This window comes from Lissotriton vulgaris, chromosome 3_1, assembly GCF_964263255.1.
Source record: "Lissotriton vulgaris chromosome 3_1, aLisVul1.2, whole genome shotgun sequence".
Taxonomy (NCBI): Eukaryota; Metazoa; Chordata; class Amphibia; order Caudata; family Salamandridae; genus Lissotriton; species Lissotriton vulgaris.
This window is the reverse complement of record NC_141689.1, coordinates 337,054,353-337,075,601: the sequence shown is the minus strand read 5'-3', so window position 1 is coordinate 337,075,601 and position 21,249 is coordinate 337,054,353.

Here is a 21,249-nt window from a genome sequence, read left to right as displayed (position 1 = left end):
AGTTATATATACACATTTGTGAACTCTCTTAAAATGTAATCAGCTAGAACCATTGTAATAGGCATTAAGTTCCTCGAAAATCTCAGTTTTTAATATTTTTAATGTTTTGTTATCACATTTGCACTTTTTGGATTAGTTGTTACACTAATGACCTCCCAGTACAGAAATTAATTAGGTTGGTGAATAATATAGGCTCACTGGGGCAGTATTAGCTCAAGGTTGTCTGCAGCAAACGAGAAATAAGCATAATTGCAAAGAGAGGATGTGCCAAAGCTTGAATTATTGTTAGAATTTTTTCACTATGAGGAGAGAAGCCTAAGGAAGGTTGATTTAATCCCCATTAGGCTTCAAGCCATGTAGTGAGTATTATGGTAACTGATGGTTTTCATATGTCCATGCAAGATGTTGGGAACAATAGTGCAATTGACGGATAATGTTTTAAATTGGCATCAGTACGGACAGTTTATCTCCCAGTGTATTTCTCATTATATGGAACCAATTATTTTAGTTTTGTGTAACATTCTTGTGTAATGCACTGCTGGTTTGACAAACATCTGCCAGTGTATCTCTATGGAACTACAAGTCTGTTTTCCATGGTACTGTGGAGGTAGTTTTACACGTGACACGTCACATGCACAGCATTTGAAAAATGGTTGGTTTTGGCAAAATGTTGTTGGTGAGCAAGCCTGCTGGTACAGGCGAAACGCGTCCGATCAGCCGACAAATAAAAGTTTGATATTTTGTGAAGACACAGCTTTGTCAATCCTTGGGTGCTGAGGAGTGTGCTTTGATATTACGGACCGAGCTTAGGTGGTCTGCTGGACGATGGTCAGGAGTTTGCGGTGGTTGTTACACAAACAATATGGAGCAATATATATATATATATATATATACTGAAAAAAACATAGGTTTATAGTTAGTTGGAGATTTCACTCGTATAAAATCATAGAAATTCGGCTGTTATAGTTAGTAGACCTAACTATCACTCACGCCCCTGCAAATGCACTGCTGATGACATCATATATTGCATCACTCATGACATGCTCAGTGACATCATTGATGACATCTCAAATGACATCACTGATGACATCATCCATTGAATGTGTGTTTCTATAAAGTATAAAAATATGTTTTATATATATTTATGAGTGGGTATATGAGTGTCTGAATGGTGCAACGCTGGGCTGTACCTGTTCCTGCGGGCCGGGCTTTGCTCCGCTCTTCTGCCGGGCTTGGCTCCGCCGGGCCCCCCTCCCTTCTGTGGCTGTATCTGCGGGTGGGGCACTGATACGCTCTCCTGCTCGGCCGGGCTTGGCTCCACCGAGCCCCCTCCCTCTGCAGCAGAATCCTGTGGGCCGGACTACACCTCCCAGCAGCCCCGTTAGCGGCAAGGACGCCACACATGTAGTTTGGAAGCGCCAGGAGGCGCATAAAGGGGAGCTTGGGTCCAAGTCCTTGGTGCAATGCGAAAATCTTGGGCTGTACCTGTTCCTGCGGGCCGGGCTTTGCTCCGCTCTTCTGCCTGGCCGGGCTTGGCTCCGCCGGGCCCCCCTCCCTTCTGTGGCTGTATCTGCAGCAGAATCCTGTGGGCAGGACTACACCTCCCAGCAGCCCCGTTAGCGGCAAGGACGCCGCACACGTAGTTTGGAAGCGCCAGGAGGCGCATAAAGGGCCGCTTGGATGTGCACGGGAGGGGCCTGAGGGGGCCGGGTCGGGCCACCTCCCTAACATCTACCCCAGACTAAGGTATTGTCAACTATCGTTTTACCTATTTAATCAACATGGGGAAAAAGAGAACTGTGAACAGCAAACCTAATGGAGGTGGAGGAGCAACACTGGATTCTTACCTGATAAAAGTAACAAATTTGGTGAATGAGGAAATAGAAAGAACTGAGAGAAGGCTCTCACTGGACCCAGGTCGCACAGTTACAGCCATGATACATAACTCCCCAGAAACCCAGACTGATTCTCCAGGTATTCCTCGGGACTTACAAGATCATGTTGGTTCACCCTCTGTTTCAATAAATAGTCATGGCCAGTGCCTAAATGCTTCTTCTATAGGGACGGTTGAAGAAATTTCACCTAGCGACTCCTCACCACCAACACCGGTTGTGAGACGATGCACAAGGGCAGGGGGACTGACACCGCCAGGAAAGGCAAAACAAAAGGGAAAGAGGCATGTTATAGCTAGAGCAAAAACCCCCAAACCCTCACTCTTGATTCCCCAATCTACGCCTCAGGATCTAGCTAACACCATATGGGTTAAACTTAAAGATAAGTTAGATCATATCTTAACCCCCATCATGTCACGGTTGTTGAAAATTGAAGATAGGATAACTGCTATAGAGAGTAGAGAAGGTCCGGCAGTTCAGTCTAACACCCTCACAGTAGAATTAGTACCGCTTCAGGCACAAGGAATCCAGCAAGCTAACTCAAGGGGGCAGATTGAGGTACCCCTCTTATCGAAAGATAACACAACAGTGGAGGGAACAGGATTAAGTAACACAAATCCTGTAAGTATAGATGCTGGAAACATTACAAGTGGAACTGCGACCCGATCAAAAGTGCCCTCAGATACTATAGCAGAAATCAATAATGAAGGTCCCACCGATGATCTGCATGCTACTCCCCCCTATGTGAGAGAGTCATTTCAATTTATTCATAAAGCATTACCTTTAGTACTTGTCTTAGCCAATGCCCCCCTCCTAGGAAGTGATCAGGTAGAAACTACAGCCTCCTTAATTGACAAGGCACTATATTGGCTGACTAATAACACAAGGATATCCCCCAGGGGTAAACAGCAACTGGAAGGGTAAATCATAATGGCCAAAAGGGTATCATGGCTTGGGGATCACCGGAAGAAATATAAGGGTGACTGCATAGCTGTGAACTTTTCGAATCCCCAGGCTTTGAAAGAAGTATTGGCTAATCTACTTCCCCCCCAACTAAGGAAGTCACAAGTCATCCCATTAACATTAGAGTTCTTCTATGACAGCAGTTGGTGGGTTGAAAAATTAATAACATCTGGGAGGAGCAATCGCCACCCAATAAGGAGATTTGAGAGAGTTATCCAGCCAAGGATGGGTGGTATCTGTACAGCAAATCGTTATGAGGCTTTGACGGACATGGAGGAATGCGATTGACTGTGTGGGGATTACATCTATTGCCATGGTGGAACAACCCTTCATAGTAGATTGTACGATCCACAGGATCAGGGCAGGATAACTATTAGTAAAGAGCAGCTATCATTGGTAAACCGGTCAGAATTGTTGGAAGTGTCCGGGGGGGTCTCCACATGCTATTATTTGTCCGTCTGTTAAAAGATTGCATTCAACTAGGGAGAGTGTTTCTTGCATTTCTGCTAGGGATACATCTGTGTCTCCCTATCCTAGACCTCCAAAGAAAGTAATTGAGGTAGTGGTTGGTGAGACAGAAGAGAAGTGTTGTTTAACTTCTAACACAATACTCCAAAACAAGGAAAGATTGTCCCTGCTATCATGGAACTTAGCAGTAATTGGAAACAAGATAGTCTCTTCTGAATGGGGCAAGTTAATAGATGATCTTTCGCCTGGGGCTCCTCAATTTTTATGTCCCCACACTAAAAAAACCTAAAGGCAGGCCTATAGGTGGACTTATCATCTGGGTGCGCCAGAATTTGAGGTGTAAAGTACATCAATTACCGGTCCTATCACATGACTTCATGACACTTATTTTGAACTGGCCGAATGGCTTTAGGGTGGCACTCTCAAATGTTTATGCCAGGGGGCAAATAGGAGGACAAAAATCTGAAGGAATAGACCTCTTTGACTCCCAGTTTGAAGCCCTACCGGAACAATTAATATCAATAACGGGTGGTGACTTCAATACAACATTCAAACCACTTGGCTATGAAGATCAGATGCTTACTGCAGATGAGGATAGTAGATGGGGATTGGGGAATTCCACAACTGGATGGGCCCAATGTCAAGAAATGGACAGCTGCAGCAATACAATTGAAGGGTATATGTCTAGGTAGAGGGCTTAGAGCAGCTAACGGAAGAACACCCTCTGACCGTCAAAGAGCAACCACCTTCAATAATGGAAGGCATAGCAGCCAAATAGATTATCTGTTAATAAACATGCGAGCCTGGCACTATTTGGTTGATATGGTCGTTAAATCTAGGCCAGAAAGTGACCATAACCCCCTTTGTGCTACATTTCAAACTCATGCGAGGATCAGAGAGGATACCCCAAGATGGGGGGTGGAGGTATTAGAAATAGTCCCCACAAATAATATGCATCACATTAAATGGGGTAAATTTATTGAGAATACTACAAAATTAGAAGCACTCAAATCTGAGGTGGTGAGTGAGCTAGCCCTTTTGACTCCGCAAATCCGTAGTTTGGATTTTCCCAAAATTATGCTAGAGACACATTCAAAGCTCTTCTCTAGATTAAAAGCCCTCTTTAGTAAAACCACAAAAATGGGCAAGGGAGGGAACAAGTCGCATATGGCCAGCTGGTACAACGAAGCATGTAAGTTAGCCCGCAGGAACCTGATTGTAGAACTCAGGTTGAAAAATTCATGTAGAGTAAGAGAGGCAAGGGACTTATATAGACGAACGCAAAGTGCTGCAAAAAGACAATGGGATGAAGATAGATGGCGGGATTTGCAGGCTGCGAGTTCTGCAAAAGATTCTAAGAAGTTCTGGGACATTATAAAATGGGATAGGGGAGGAATAGCTGAACCCTCGCAAAATAATGTTGCTAAAACTGAGTGGGTGGACATCTTTAAACCTCAATATGCTTGCAGTGAAATGAAAGGAGTAGCACAGCCGATACCACCCACTATTTATCATCACCAACTGCTCACCCTAAAGGATGTGAGTACAGCGTTAGATTGTGTAATAAAAGGCAGAGCCCCGGGCATGGATGGTATCCCTGCCGATGTTTTTTTAAGTGACAGGTTGACTTGGTGTCAATATATTTTTTATTACTAGCTAACGCAGTGGCAATGGGTGCTCCTATCCCTTCTTCTTGGAAAGGAGCGGAAATCATACCAGTCTATAAAAAGGGTGATAAATCCCTCCCAAGTAATTATAGACCAATTAGTCAAATAGGCTCGGCCCAAAAACTTATTGGTCCAAAATAAAATACAAACATGGGTAGAGGAGCATAATGTTTTATCCCCATTCCAAGCTGGCTTTCGCCCCTGTACCAGCTCCGTGGATCAGGTTTTTTACTTCATTTTATTATACTGGAGGAATGTTGTTTTATCTAAAGGGTCACTTTATGCAGTTTTTTTTAACCTTAAATCAGCTTTTGATTTAGTCCCCCGTTCCATGATGTGGAAGGTCTTGGCCGATCAAGGAATGCCCCGTGAGCTGCTGACACTTGTAGTTCGGTTGCACGAAAACAATTTTGCAAGAATCAGGTGGGGAGGTCAAGGAGAGGTCACTGACGCATTCCCTGTCGAGCGTGGCATTCGGCAGGGATGCGTCTTGGCTCCTACGCTATTTTCACTATACATTAATGGTATAGTGGACCATCTTAGCAGATTTCCCACAGATACGCCTGTCTTAGCGGGGACTCGGGTCCCAGTACTTATGTATGCGGACGATACGTTGATCGTCTCGCGTACCCCAAGTGGGTTGCAGAAGGCTGTTAATATCTTTGGGGCATTCTGTGAATCACGTGGACTTGAGATTAACACTTTTAAAATGAAACTCATGCCCTTTAATCCACGGAAAAAATTTAAAGGTAATATCATCCTTAATAACATCCCCCTAGAGGAAGTGGATGCTTTTACCTATTTGGGCATCTCATTACAGAACAATATGGGGTGGAAATGCCATACTGACATGGCCACCCTGAAATTTCAATGCAAACAAAACAATTAGAAGAAGGGTCCAAGGGTGAATTTAACGACCCAAACTAGATACATACGCCAAAATAACATATTCAAAACACAATTAGTATCTAATCGTCAGCACACCATGTCAGTAAACTGTGGAAACAGACCTCAACATCATACAAACAGAGTGATGAAAACCCAAAATGCAAACAAGTGTGACATATGATTGCTGAGTTGGAGCTCAAGGGCATGGGCAAATATTCCCATCAGTAGCCGTCCTGTACCACCCTTTTTATCATCATTTGGGTTCTCCTTGCCCCGGACACCAGACAACACAACATAGCCTACTGATGTTATCAAGACTATGTGAAGTTCTCAAAATATGTGTTAACAAAGAAGAGTGGTATTAATATAAATGTAGATGTGTTTTATGGCTACTGAAAAAGCAGTGCAAAAAGAGTGAGTGAACAAAGTGAATAAAGTTAAAATTGGATCAACTGAGTGGATTATGAATTTTAATGGTATCTCTCAATTGTCCAAACCTAAAAAAATATATATAAAGTGTGAAAATACAGATTTAACTAAATATCTGTAAGCAATTGGTCGACATGTTTCAGCATAAAAAAGGACTAGTTCCGATGCTTTCTTCAGGACCTGATGGTAACTACTGCTTATAAAGTGCAGAATTAAAATCAATATCATCTGCTATTTTCAGGTATCATACTCCACCACATACCATTTGTAGTGATGGTAGCGCTTCACCCCACCTGGCAGCAGCTCAGGTTAAGAGGAGCACTGCTCTATCTGTCGGTGTCTCCACGCAGTCTTCCGAGCTGTCTGAATTTTCAACAACTTGCGGGAGCCCTTGCATCCAAACATAAAACCTCCTTTACTAAGCCCATTACACCGGTCTTGGAGATTTACCAAACAAAAGAAGTAAGTGCCACCCTGTACGGATCAGAGCTCTGGGGATTTTCTAACTTAACCCAATTAGCAACATCAGATAGGAAATTCTTACGAAGGTTGGTTGGCGTTCCACAAAGTACATCCACAGTTCCGCTGTTGTTTGATCTAGGCTGGCAAAATGTGGTTGATATAGTGAGACTGATGCCATTATTGTATTGGAGGCGTATCTCCACCACCCCTGAATTGGTTCACTATGCAACAGCCCAGAGAGATATAATAAAGGCAGACAGATTTCATGTAATCCAGTGGCCTAATGAATTAAGGACACTTCTAAAAGATCTGGACCTTATCCAGCTATGGGAAATTTCTGACACGATAACATTCCCATCAAAAAAGCTTCTGAAAGAAAAATATTGGGCAATGGTCTGTGAGAGAGTCCATACGAGTAGTATCAGCACCAACCTAACTGGCCGCTATCCTGATTTTAAATCATGTCCCCACTGTGAGGCATACTGGGACATTATTGAAAGGCCTCAAGACCGTAAATTATATTTCCAATTTAGAATAGGTACACTCACAGTAAAAGCTTTCGGCTCTAAATGGGTATCACAAGGTAGTGATAAATGTCACAACTGTAAACATAAGGTTGAGTCCATAGCACATATATTTTTTGAATGCCCTCTTTATTGTGCTCCGCGCCGTCAATGGCTAAACCAATTTGCTCAAATTTGGGCACACGGAAGTATAACGATGCCCTAAGAATACTGGAGTCTGACTGTTCACCTTGCAAAGCTGTAGCAACTGCAAAATTTCTAAAATGGTCTTGGATTATACGCACCCGCACTTTCCTACCTCATGCTGCTAGCTAGTAATCATCTGTGTCTTACCTGAAACTGTCTTTTATTTTTGGAATAATTTTATTTTCTTAAATTATTGTTATATGACCCACTTACAAGCGTCTATGTATTATTTATAGTGTAAAGTATAGTGATGTACTGTGTGTTGCTTTTATGACCATCTGTCGAATAAAGCTTTTAAAATTTGAATTTGAGTGTCTTAATGGATGATTTAGTAAGTGTGTGAATGACTGTAAGTGAGTGATTAAATGTGTCTTACTTAATGCATGGGTTAGAGACTAAACTCTGAATGTCTTTATCAGTCTGTTAGTGTGTAAGAGGCTGCATGGCTTGGTGAGTAGCTACATGAGTGTCTATATGGGTTATTTATTGGTTGTCTGAAGATCTGTATGGGTGCCTGAGTGTCTTTATGGGTGGGCGGGGGGAGGTGATTATGTGCATAGATTTGTGAGTGGTTGTTTCACTGGGTGTATAGGTTTAAGAGTGCATGTGGAAACACCTGTGTGGGTGGGTGTGTTTGTGTATGGATGTGTTGGTGAGTAAATGGATGTCTTAGTGGTACATGTGTGAGTAACTACATATGTTTTAAAGCATTATATGTGAGTGTTGGAGTATATAAATGACTATATGTGAGTGAGTGATTGCAAGAGTATCTGTATGAATGAGTGTGTGTGTCTATTGGTGATTGTTTAAGAGAGTAAGTATGTGTTAGTATCTCTATAAATAAGTGTGATGGTGTGTGTTTGACTGTTTAAGCAAGGAAATTGGTGTGTGATAGTTTTTTTGCATGACTGACCAGGTGTATGAGTAACTCTTTGGGTGAGTGGCAGTGTGTGAGTGTCTATATGGGTTTATGAGTGGATATATCAGTGTCTGTATAAATGAATGACTGTATGTATGAGTGACTGTATGGGTTAGTGGGTGGATGTGTGTAGATGTATGAATCACTGAGCAGATATGTACTAACTGCTATTCGTCTGTCTATGGTTTTGATATTGATCGTCTGTATTTTAGAGTGGGTGCATGAAAGGTTTTATTAGGGTATGAGGAGGTGCATCAAATGATCACGTGGATGATGTCATCAGTGATGTCATTTGCGATGTCGACAGTGATGTCACTGAGCATGTCATGAGTAATGTAATATGCGACGTCATCAGCAGTGCATTGCAGGGGCGGGAGTTATAGTTAGGTCTATTAACTATAACAGCCGAATTTCTATGGTTTTATATGAGTGAAATCTCCAACTAACTATAACGTCCCTGAAACCTATGGTTTTTTCAGTGAATTTCTAAGATTTTTTAAATGCTACTTTCTAACTATGCCTAAAAAGGTAGGACATGTAAAGAAAGGGGAAGAAAAGCGCAGAAGGAAGCAAGACAAATGCAGAAAGAGGCAACAGAAGTCCACAAAGACGAAGAAAAGTTCAGGAAGAAGAAGAGATGTGCAGAAAGAACGAACAGAGGTGCAGAAAGAGGCCTTGTTTCAAAATCATCCTGTGCCCACAACTCTTTCAGACGGGTACTGTTGGTAACTGACTGACTAACCAGGCCTAGAGCCAGTGCAATGCTAAAAGACACTTAGAATACAGTGAAAACACTTATATACACTAGGGAGCATTATGCATTGGGGTACCCCTGTGATTAGCATGACCTGCTCTGTAAGGTCCTAGTTCATAATAGGACAGGGGGATTAAAACTACCTCTAAGTCATAGGTGCAGAAATATGCTACTTTGCTGGGTGTCCAACCAACGCTCAGGAATTCCACTGCATCGGACTTACAGGAGGTACCAGCAGGGATTCTTGGCCCCCAAACTCCCTCATGACTAAATTGGACTTCATTCCCCATCCAGTAGTCTGCCACAAGGCACGTTTGCAGAGTGGTAGAGAATGGGGGCCATGGCCTCCGAAGAAGTCTTAGCAATCCCACTGTGAGGGACTTACTTGAGGTAACAAGAGGGGTAGTTGGCCCCCAAGGACATCCTTGGGGGCCAACTTTCCAAACTATTACCTCCAGTCAGTCCCACACAGCAGCATTGGTAAGTACTCGTACCAGGCCACACCCACTTTGCCCACCACTCTACAAAGGTGCTCCCTGGCACGCTCTTAGATGGGGAATGAAGTCCCCTTCACTGCTGTCCTTTAGGGGCCAACTAGCCTACCTTTTACCTCCAACAGGCCCACACCACAGAGCTGCGTTGCAGAAAGGTGTAAAAAGGTGCATGGCCTGGGCCACCTCTCTGCAATGCAGCCCTGTAGAGCTTACTGGAGGTACCTGGTGGGCTAGTTGGCCCCCAGGGACCCCAAGCATTAAAGCGGAATTAATTCTCCAATTTAAAACTTGCCACAGGGCACACTTGCAGAGTGTAGCTGGGTGGGGGCGGGGCCTCCGGCACGATCGCCGTCTTTGGGGGCCTTGGAGGCCCCCACCCACTTTAAATACAAGCTCCAGGGATGGCGGTCCGCGGGGCTGCAGGGGGGGCGTGTGCACCCCGCAAATATGTAAGGAAAGCCCTGGGGTGGTGGTCCCCAGGGCTGTGCTTAATTTTTTCATTTTTGCGGCAGGAACCGCGGATCCTCCGTGACTTCTGCCAATTTAAAAAAAAAAAAAGAAGGTCTGTTTCACTGTGGGATGGCATTCTCCTTTAACAATTTATTTAGAAAACTAACGCAACGTCCTTCAGCGCGGCTCTACGTCTAGGGCGGCTCTGAGAATGCCGACGCTTGAGGCCATTGGGCTATTTAAATACTCTAATTGGCCAGCCTTTCATCCGGGCGTTTTCTTGTTGCCAGCGGGACACTTTACCGCCCTGCAGTTGCAGGCTACTTACATCTGCACATCAAGGGAATCTTTTGTAGCCGTTTATCCGACACTCACAGGATGGAGGGAGAATCTGCTCCATGAAGTATTTTATACGAGCACTAGATATGCAAACATCCCTGACCTGAACACTGCCAGCATTCTCTTCAACTGCGCGATAGAAGGAGATCTGCGGTTGAGCTCTTGTTCGCTAAATCAAATTTGAGAGTCAATACCTTCACATTATAACTGTTTTATAAGTGATTTTTGTCACATATTCATCCTGCGGTCCAGCGTGCCCCTTTATAACCAGATGAGCCACTACTTTAAAAGCTTAATTAACATTACTTTGGTTATGCCTGCCTTTTAAAATCAATAGCTGCCATCGCTATTAGGACAATTTCAGTTGTACCAGCATCCTCATAATGGAGTACAACAGGTCCCATTGCCTTTTCTAGTGAAAATTCCTTATATGCGCCCTGAGGAAGGCAATACCCCAAAGGGAAAAAGGGTCCCACCGAAATGCGTGTCGGTGCTCTAAATTAGTTCCCTCTCTTGTCTTGAAAACTGATTTACCATGATGAAAAATTCTTTATTGATTTCAAAATATTTTTGCCTGAATATATCCAGTCCAAAAAGTGTTTTTGTTATGACATCAAACCCGACGGTTAAATCAATGTGTTGAATCATTGTATTCCCCAGTTCAGAGAAATCTCTTTTTATACACGGGTACTTACTGTGAGGGGACTTGTTGCATATTATTGTGTCTTGGTACATATGTGATGTATCTATTTGTGGTTTCGCGTGAGTATGTTTAGGTATGAAGGCGCCTGTATGCTGATGAATGATAATTGCGTAATGGGATCGGATTTTTTCTAAACAGTTTTTTTTGCGATATGTATTAATGAATGTATTAATGTATTGTATAGAAGAGTAAAAAAATAATAAATTAAGCAATGACTACAAAACAAAATGTTTTTTGCCCCTGGGGGTCCTTGTGGGACCCCCTAAGCAGGCTTAGGGGTTCAGGGTGTTTCTACCCTGCCCCCTTTTCTGGTTTTATACGTTTGTTTTTCTGTTTTCTTGTGACTCGGTTCTACCGAGTCACAAGATGGCTGCCAACACTTCCTGGTTTGGAGTGTTGACAGCCAATTAGAATAAAGCTTGTGGTCGGGAGGGTTCACGGATCCACTGGGCCTCTATATATCTGCACTCCTCTTGCCTCTTTCTGCACCCCTCTTGCCTCTTTCTACCTATGTTGGTTCTGCCCACACCCCTGTTCTCTCTTTCTGCACATCTTTTGCCTGTTTCTGTAACTCTCTTGCCTCTTTCTGCAGTTCTCTTGCCTCTCTTTGCACCTCTCTTGCTTCTTTCTACACTTCTCTTTCCTCTTTCTGCACCTCTTTTGCCTGTTTCTGCAACTCTTGCCTCTTTCTGCACCTCTTTTGCTTATTTCTACACTTCTCTTGCCTCTTTCTGCACCCCTCTTGCCTCTTTCTGTATCTCCATTCGCTCTTTCTACACTTCCTTCCCTTGCTTTTTTCTGTACCACTATTGTCTCTTTATGCACCCATTTCCCCTCCTTCTGCACCTCTTTTGCCTGTTTCTGCAACTCACTTGCCTTTTTCTGCAGTTCTCTTGCCTCCTTCTACACCTCTGTTGTGTCTTTCTGTACCCCTCTTGCCTCTTTCTGTACCCTTTTTCCCTCATTCTGCACTTCTCTGACCTCTGTCTTCACCCCTTTTCCCTCTTTCTGCACCTCTGTTGGTTCTTCCCGCATCCCTGTTCTCTCTTTCTGCATATCTTTTGCCTGTTTCTACAATTCTCTTGCCTGTTTCTGCAGTTCTCTTGCCTCTTTCTGCACCTCTGTTGCTTCTTTCTACACTTCTCTTGCCTCTTTCAGCACATCTTTTGCCTGTTTCTGCAACTCTTGCCTCTTTCTGCAGGTCTCTTGCCTCTTTCTGCACCTCTTTGGCTTATTTCTACACTTCCCTTGCCTCTTTCTGCACCCCTCTTGCCTCTTTCTGTACCTCCGTAGGCTCTTTCTACACTTCCTTCCCTTGATTTTTTCTGTACCACTATTGTCTCTTTATGCACCCTCCTTCCCTCATTCTGCACTTCTCTGACCTCTGTCTGTATCCCTTTTCCCTCTTTCTGCACCTCTTTTGCCTGTTTCTGCAACTCTCTTGCCTTTTTCTGCAGTTTTCTTGCCTCCTTCTACACCTCTGTTGCCTCTGTCTGTACCTCTCTTGACTCTTTCTGTACTTCTCTTACCTCTTTCTGTACCCTCTTCCCACTTCCTGTACCTCTTCTGCTTCTTTATGTACTTCTGTTGCCTCTTTCTGAAGCCCTCTTGCTTCTTTCTGCTACTCTGTTGGTTCTTTCTGCACTGCTCTTGCTTCTTTCTGTACCTCTCTTGCAAATTTCTGCACCCCTCTTGCCTCTTTCTGCACCCCCTTTCCTCTTTCTGCAACCCTCTTTCCGCACCTCTCTTGCCTCTGTCTACACCCCTGTTCTCTCTTTCTGCACCTCTTTTGCGTGTTTCTGCAACTCTCTTTCCTCTTTCTGCAGTTCTGTTGCCTCTTTCTGTACATCTGTTGCTTCTTCCTACACTTCTCTTGCTTTTTTATGCATCTCTCTTGCTGTTTTCTGAACCTCTGTTGTCTCTTTTTGCAACTCTGTTGCTTCTTTCTGCAATTCTCTTGCTTCTACCTTTTTGACACAAATTTACAGAGTATGCTGTTTGAAACACAGTTACTCAAGTATTTGTATGTTTATTTTTATATAACACGTCACTAGGTAAAAGCAAAGACACATGCATGTATACCTTCATAAACTTGGTCAGACGTACAGTGATAGGTTGCAAAACACCTGTCATAAGGGATCAAGTCACTGGAGCCTTCAGCCTCACCATGTCGTGACCTGGTCTCTGCCGACTCCTCCTGCATGACTGGGGATGCTGCTCAAAAGTCGACCCCATGCCTCCCTCCTTATCCTGGAACCAGGGCGACTATGACCCAGATGCTGGCATACTATCATGCTCTGCATTCCTTTTCTGGGTCCATGCCTCCCCATGGAGGGCCTTCAGGCCCCAAGGAGGTAAGGGTTCTCCAACGGGAACCACGCCGGCAGGTTCACCCTCGGCACCGGTCGAAGACCTCAACTCTGTTCCTGGGGTCATCAGGATGTCGGTGCACAGCCCACATCAATTTCATTGTAATATTGGCTTTAACAAGTTATAGCCTTTCTTAATGTATAATGAATGTTTTGTATTGAATTTGAAATTTAATTCTTTTTTTCTGAATCACTTCACTTTTCTTCATTTTACACCCCACACTCGTTTTCCCTTCTCTACTATTGGGGCTCTAATGTAATCCTTATGTTGCAAAATAGAAATGTTTCAAATAGCACATTGTGATTGAATGACAATGCTGGCTTCAGTAAATATGATTAAATATGATGAATTCCTTTTTCAAAAATGTTTGGACTAAATAATTATGTGCTTTTATGACACGGTTGTTCTCTGGGACCCCCCTGTATATGTATTACCTCAACATCGGTCAGCACCGTTGTCACCACTCATAGCCACTAAGCTTCCCTTTTTTCTCCTTTGTATTCCGAGTTCAGAGCAGGGGCGTAACACAGGCCCCTGCAGCCCCCGCGGTGCGGGGGGGCCCTCACCCTCCAGTGGGCCCAGTCAGCAAGGCACTTCTGCTGGGTAGCTCTAGATTGAGGCCAGAGGGGGGGCCCTTCACGTACCCTGCAGGGGGGCCCCCTCAAGGTTCGTTACGATGCAGGGTCAGAGCTGTCTCTGTTGCTGTTTCCCCAGCATTGCAAGATGGCTCTGGTGATACCGGGGACGTCGACTACTTGGTTGGTCTTGTTTAGCCACATGTGGAAGGTTTTTGGGCTGCATTGGGTGAAGATGGTAGTCTATCACCCGTTCCTAATTCTGATCAGCTTTATCTGCTATGAATGGCGACGGAGGCTAGTGCAGCTTTTGCTAAAGCTATAAAGAGAGCTGTTGATGTCTTGAAATTGAAGCTTCCATCAGCGACTTTCTCACCTGATCCCTTGTTGGATCTGCTTTATCAGGGGTTGAACCCTTTCTGCCCTATGGAGGGTCTCTGTATGATATTCTTCTGGTAACCTACTTTCACCAGGTGGCTGGAATATCTCTGCTTCAGCTAGTTCGACCTTGAGATCGTAAAAGAAGTCCAGTGTGGTAGACAGGGCTTATTATGCTCTATGGGACTCTGTCATCCATCTGTTCCCTTCCCTTCCTGAAGGGGTCAGGGCTGAACTCATTCAGCTTGCACAAGACGGTCGTAAGACGGTCGTGAGATGGCAAAGTTTAATATCAAGTCGGCGATGGACACTACCAATTATGTTGCACTTCACAAACATGCTTGGTTGCATGAGTCAAAATCCCCCAAGAATGTTCGGGAGAGTTTGAAAGATATGACCTGTGACGGTGTTTGTTTACTTAACAGCCATGGAGATTCAGTGATACAGCGCCTCATGGCTGGTTGCTTGTAATATGGCCTTTCAGGTCTTTTGCTTCTTTTTTATAGAGACACAGTCATGGATCTTTATGTTTAAGGATTTAAACCCTGCCTCTGCTGTTGTTGCACTTTGTGGTGTTGAAGTATTAAGCACTACTTATTTCTTTCTTCAAGAGTGTTTGACTCTGGATTTGACTATTTTAATCTCCGGATGGTCTTTACAGCAACATAGTGGGTTTGTTCTTTTATTTTACTCTGATGAGTTTAGTCTCAAGAGTTCATATCCTTCTGGGTATATGTCTTACTCTAGGTGGAGTATTGGTTTGCTATTGTATAGCTTTTTATGTGTACTACTTATTTAGTTTATTTGTTTGCAATTAAATAGTTTTCTCTGAGTACCCTGCTTTGTGTGGGCATCATTAAGCTATACAGCTTAGTCCTTCTTGGACTCTGTTATATGCTCCTTAAGGGCTACTGTTGTGGGATAATAACCATTATTTTCCTCAAGTGGTCCTTTTTGGGTCCTGTTACCTCAGCAGGAACTCCACAATACCACCTCCAATCCCTCAGGACCGGCGAAGCAGGAGACAGAACACAGCTTTTTTCCAGGTAAGTTTTATTCAAGTTTTTTCATAAACCAACCAACCATGACGCGTTTCGGGCTTTGCAGCCCTTGTTCACATGCAGGGTATAGCTATATATATATACATACATGTGAATCACAAATGAGCCCTTGAGCTCCGAGAGGGAACACTGCGCATCACCCCACCATCCGGTTCTGCCGCCCGTTAACAGCTCGCGATCTTGACCTTCATTGTTAAAATTGAATCCGAGGCGTTTCAAGGCGATGACGCCCCATATTCATGGATAGTGCACAGAAGGGCTGAATTGTTTGCCTGTTTCCACTTCCCAACCTTTTATTATTGGAGAGAACGCCCCCAGTGGGCGTGGTGCACCCGGAGGCACCCAGCAGCATGCTGGTAGTTGTAGTCATGAGAGCGGCAAACCCAGTGTTTTACCCTAAGTGGGCTCAGTCCCCCTGTTGATTTATTGCATGTGTTCATCCTTGAGTAGGTGAAAGTGCAAGTTCCTGTGCTGTACTTCATTTGGTGATGCGCGCTTTTGACACTGGAACATGTTCCGTATTAAAGCTCTTTCCACCCCGACTGCATCTAGTTCAGGGCAAAAGTGGTTCCCCTCTCCACGGCCAAGGGAAGCCGTGTATACTAACGTGAATCACAAATGAGACCTTGAGCTCCGAGAGGGAACACTGCGCATCACCCCACCATCCGGTTCTGCCGCCTGTTAACAGCTCGCAATCTTGACCTTCATTGTTAAAATTGAATCCGAGGCGTTTCAAGGCGATGACGCCCCATATTCATGGATAGTGCACAGAAGGGCTGAATCGTTCACCTGTTTCCACTTCCAAACCTTTTATTATTGGGGAGAACGTCCCCAGTGGGCGTGGTGCACCCGGAGGCACCCGCAGCATGCTGGTAGTTGTAGTCATGAGAGCGGCAAACCCAGTGTTTTACCCTAAGTGGGCTCAGTCCCCCTGTTGATTTATTGCATGTGTTCATCCTTGAGTAGGTGAAAGTGCAAGTTCCTGTGCTGTACTTCATTTGGTGATGCGCGCTTTTGACACTGGAACATGTTCCGTATTAAAGCTCTTTCCACCCCGACTACATCTAGTTCAGGGCAAAAGTGGTTCCCCTCTCCACGGCCAAGGGAAGGCGTGTATATTAACGTGAATCACAAATGAGCCCTTCAGCTCCGAGAGGGAACACTGCGCATCACCCCACCATCCGGTTCTGCCGCCTGTTAACAGCTCGCGATCTTGACCTTCATTGTTAAAATTGAATCCGACGCGTTTCAAGGCGATGATGCCCCTTATTCATGGATAGTGCACAGAAGGGCTGAATCGTTCGCGCTTTCCACTTCCCAAACTTTTATTGTTGGGGAGAATGCACCCAGTGGGCGCGGTGCACCCGGAGGCACCCAGCAGCATACTGGTAGTTGTAGTCATGAGAGCGGCAAACCCAGTGTTTTACCCTAAGTGGGCTCAGTCCCCCTGTTGATTTATTGCATGTGTTCATCCTTGAGTAGGTTAAAGTGCAAGTTCCCGTGCTGTACTTCATTTGGTGATGCGCGCTTTTGACACTGGAACATGTTTATATATATATGTATATGCGAATACACTCGTCATTAATGCTTAGGAGGCAATAGTCCATTTGGATAGACGAAGCGAACCCAAGGTAATGGTGCAATTATTTATTTATTGTGAGCCCAGCACCGCCATCGCCAAAACGCATTTCAGACAATGTGGGGCTTGAAAAAAACATAGGTTTCAGGGACGTTATAGTTAGAAATTAGCATTTAAAAACCCTTAGACATTCACTGAAAAAACCATAGGTTTCAGGGACATTATAGTTAGTTGGACATTTCATTCCTACAAAACCATAGAAATTCCCCTGTTATAGTTAGTTGAGCTAACTTTAACTCGCGCCCCGCAATGCAATGCTGATGATGTCACATTTTACATCATGGTCAGTGACATCATTGATGACGTCTCAAATGACATCAGTGATGACATCATCCAGTGACTATGTGTTTCTATAAAATGTAAATATGTTTATATATATATGTATATCTATCTATCTATCTATCTATCTATCTATCTATCTATCTATATATATATATATATATATATTTATATATATATATATATATATATAGATAGATAGATATATATATAGATATATATAGATATATATAGATATATATATATGCCAAGGTGTATTGAAGAATGAATGAGTGTATAAGAGTCAGAATGGATGATTTAGGAGGTGTGTGATGGACTCAAAATGTGAGTGATTAATTGCGTCTTACTTAATGCATATGTTAGCGACTGATACAGACATTCACAAAGTTTAGGTTGTCAGTTGGTGTGTAAGCGTTTGCATGGGTTGGTTAGCAGCTAATTGAGGATCTATATGGGCTATTGATTGGTTGTCTGAGTATCTGTATGGGTGCCTGAGTGTCTGTGTATGTGACTCTGTGCATAGATGTGTGAGTGGATAATTCACTGGGTATATGTGTTCAAGTCTGTATCTGTGAAGGGCTGTATGGCTGGGTGAGTGTGTGTATGTGTGTGTTGGTGAGTGAGTGAATGGATGCCTCAGTGGTACATGTGTTAGTAACTGCATATGTGAAAGGCAGTATATGTGAGTGTTGGACTGTATAAATGACTATATGTGAGAGTGAGTGATTGTGAGAGTGCCTGTATGAATCAGTGTGTGCTTGTATTAGTTATTGTATTAGAATGTAAGCATGTGTTAGTATATGTTTAAATAAGTGAGGTGGTATGTGTATAGCTGTACAAGAAAATAAATGAAAATGTGATCTATTATTTCCAAGACTGACTAAGTGTGTAAATAACTCTATGAATGAGAGGCGGTGTGTGAGTGTCTGTATAGATATGTGAGTGGATATGATAATGCTGTATTGATGACTGACTTTATGTATGAGTGACTGTATGGGTGAATGAATGGATATATGTATAGTCCTAGGAATTAGTGAGTGGATATGTACTAACGGGTATTGATGTGTTCATGATTTCGTAAATGATAGTCTGTATTTTTGAGTGGGTGTATCAAGTGTTATATTAGGGTCTGATGAGGGGCATCAGATTTTCACATGGGTGATGTCATCAATGATGTCAGCAGGGATGTCACTGACCATGTCATAAATGATGTAATATGTGACGTCATGAGGAGTGCATTGTAGGGGGTGCGAGTTATAGTTAGCTCAACTAACTATAGCAGGGGAATTTCTATGGTTTTGTATGTGTGAAATGTCCAACTAACTATAACGTCCCTGAAACCTATGTTTTTTTAGTGAATTTCCAAGGTTTTTTAAATGCTAATTTCTAACTATAAAGTCCCTGGAACGTATGTTTTTTTCAGTGAATGTCAAAGGTTTTTTAAATACTAATTTCTAACTATAACGTGCCTGAAACCTATGTTTTTTTTTGTGAATTTCAAAGGTTTTCTAAATGCTACTTTCTAACTGTATTTTCCCTAAAACCTACTATTAATAATAATAGCGGATAATTGTGTTAGTACTTAGGCCATTCCATAAGTACATAACTAGTAACTGGATGATTACAGTGCTGTAAAGAGAGTGCAAGGTGTATTTGTAAGTGCTTTGACATTAGCTAAGTAATTAGATAAGTACACCGCACTAGATGGGTGATTGGAGAATTGCATGGGGACTGACAGGGTGATTGATAGACTGCAAGGGTAGTACTAAGGTATTTAGATGAGTGAATGAGTAGTATGTGCCTGCTTAGAGGTCTGTATGGATAGTGCACAGAAAATAAATTGTAGCACTGCTTCTGTTAGTGCTTGGGCCATTGTAGGAGTACATCAGCAGTGACTGGATAATTACAGTACTGCAAGGAGAGAGTATGCTGAATTTATAGGTACTTGGGAATTAGTGGAGAAATTGATTAGTGTATACTACTGGCTGGGTGACTGGAGATGGGAATGGGGAGTCACAGTATCTTTGATGCAAGGGTAGTACCTGGGTGGATTAATCTTACCTGTTTCCAAGTAGATATGACATTAATAGTAATATAATTTAACTTCCTATTTTTTAATTGCAAATTAAAAGTATTTTAAACTTTAGTAGTAAGGTCTGTAAAAAAGAAGAAAAACATTCTGTTATGACATATAATGTTATAGTTTTCGCAACACAACATAAGTATACAATTATATCACATATTCAATTTGCCATTTTTTGCTGTCTTCAGATTGTATTGAACTTCACCATAAACGGGGAATTCAAAGTTAATCATCAGATGACAGCGGGAATCCTCGTCAGCAGTCATGGATCTTCTAGTGCCCCCTAAGTACAACATTAAGAGATTAGATAGACAAAAAAAGACAGGAGGTGGTACAGCCTTCATCCACCGATCAGACATAGAGGTCAGCCAAATACAATCCGATACACTCAAATCCTGTGAATATCTAGGTCTCAATATAAGATCAGCAGACAATCAAAAGTGCAATCTGCATGCTCTCTACCACCCACCGGGAAACAATGCAACTTTCATAGACCAATTGATGGAGATCATAACGGCTAACTCCAACACTCACACCAATAACATATTCTTAGGTGATTTTAATTTACACTGGGACGACAATAATGACAAACAGGTCAACACTCTCAAAGACTTTTTGTCGGAACTTAACCTCACCCAAGCCTGCCCACAGCCGACACACTCAAAAGGAGCTACATTGGACTGGATAATATCGAGAAAGTTGGATACTTCAATCCAAATAATTGTTCCATGCGACTGGTCGGATCACCATGCCATAAACTTCATGATACCCACCGTGAAAAAGAGCAAGACCACGCAACCTACAAAACTTAAAACATTGACTCGAGACACTAAATACTATAACATTGAACTACTAGTAGAAAGCTGTGAGAAAGACCTAAATCCACCTAACAACATGCAGGATGTAAATGATCTAACGGAGCACTACACTACATCAGTAACGAATATAGTCAACGCAACCATGCCACTAAAACTGAAAAGAGTCACGGAGAAGGTTAAAAATCCATGGTTTAATGAGACTCTGATTGAAGATAGGCGGAAACTAAGACTTGCTGAAAGAAAATAGAGACAACACCCATCATCCCCTGAACTGAAATCCCTCAGAAAAATCAGAAACGGATACAACAAAAAGATCCTCAACTCCAAAAAGGAATTTATTAGATCAGAACTGGATAACGCCAAAAACAGACCACAAAAACTATTCGAGATATTAAAGCAACACTCCAATAAGTTGGCCAAATCTGCCCATGAAACAACAAAAACACAACTGAGCTGTGAGAAATTATCAACATTCTACAACAACAAGGCCAACACTCTAGAAATAGAGCTCAGGAGAGCAGCAGACAACCTCCCCAACCAACCACTCTTACTGATCAATAACTCCTAGAAAATCAACCATAATAAGGCAAAAAACAAGGCTCAGTGGTATACCTTCCAACTATACGACCAAAATACCATTGCCAAAACACTCTTAGACATCAAACCTAATAACCACTACAATGACCCTCTTCCCTCAAAATGCATGAAAGAAATCAGCCATAACGTCATTCCAATATTGACAAAAATTATAAATGCATCTCTATCCCAAGGGATCCTTCCAGTTTGCCTAAAAATAGGTCAAGTCTTCCCCATCATCAAAAAACCAACAGCGGACCCGGCAGATCCTAATAACTTCCGCCCAGTGACCAATATTTCATTACTGACCAAAGTAGTTGAGAAATGCGTGC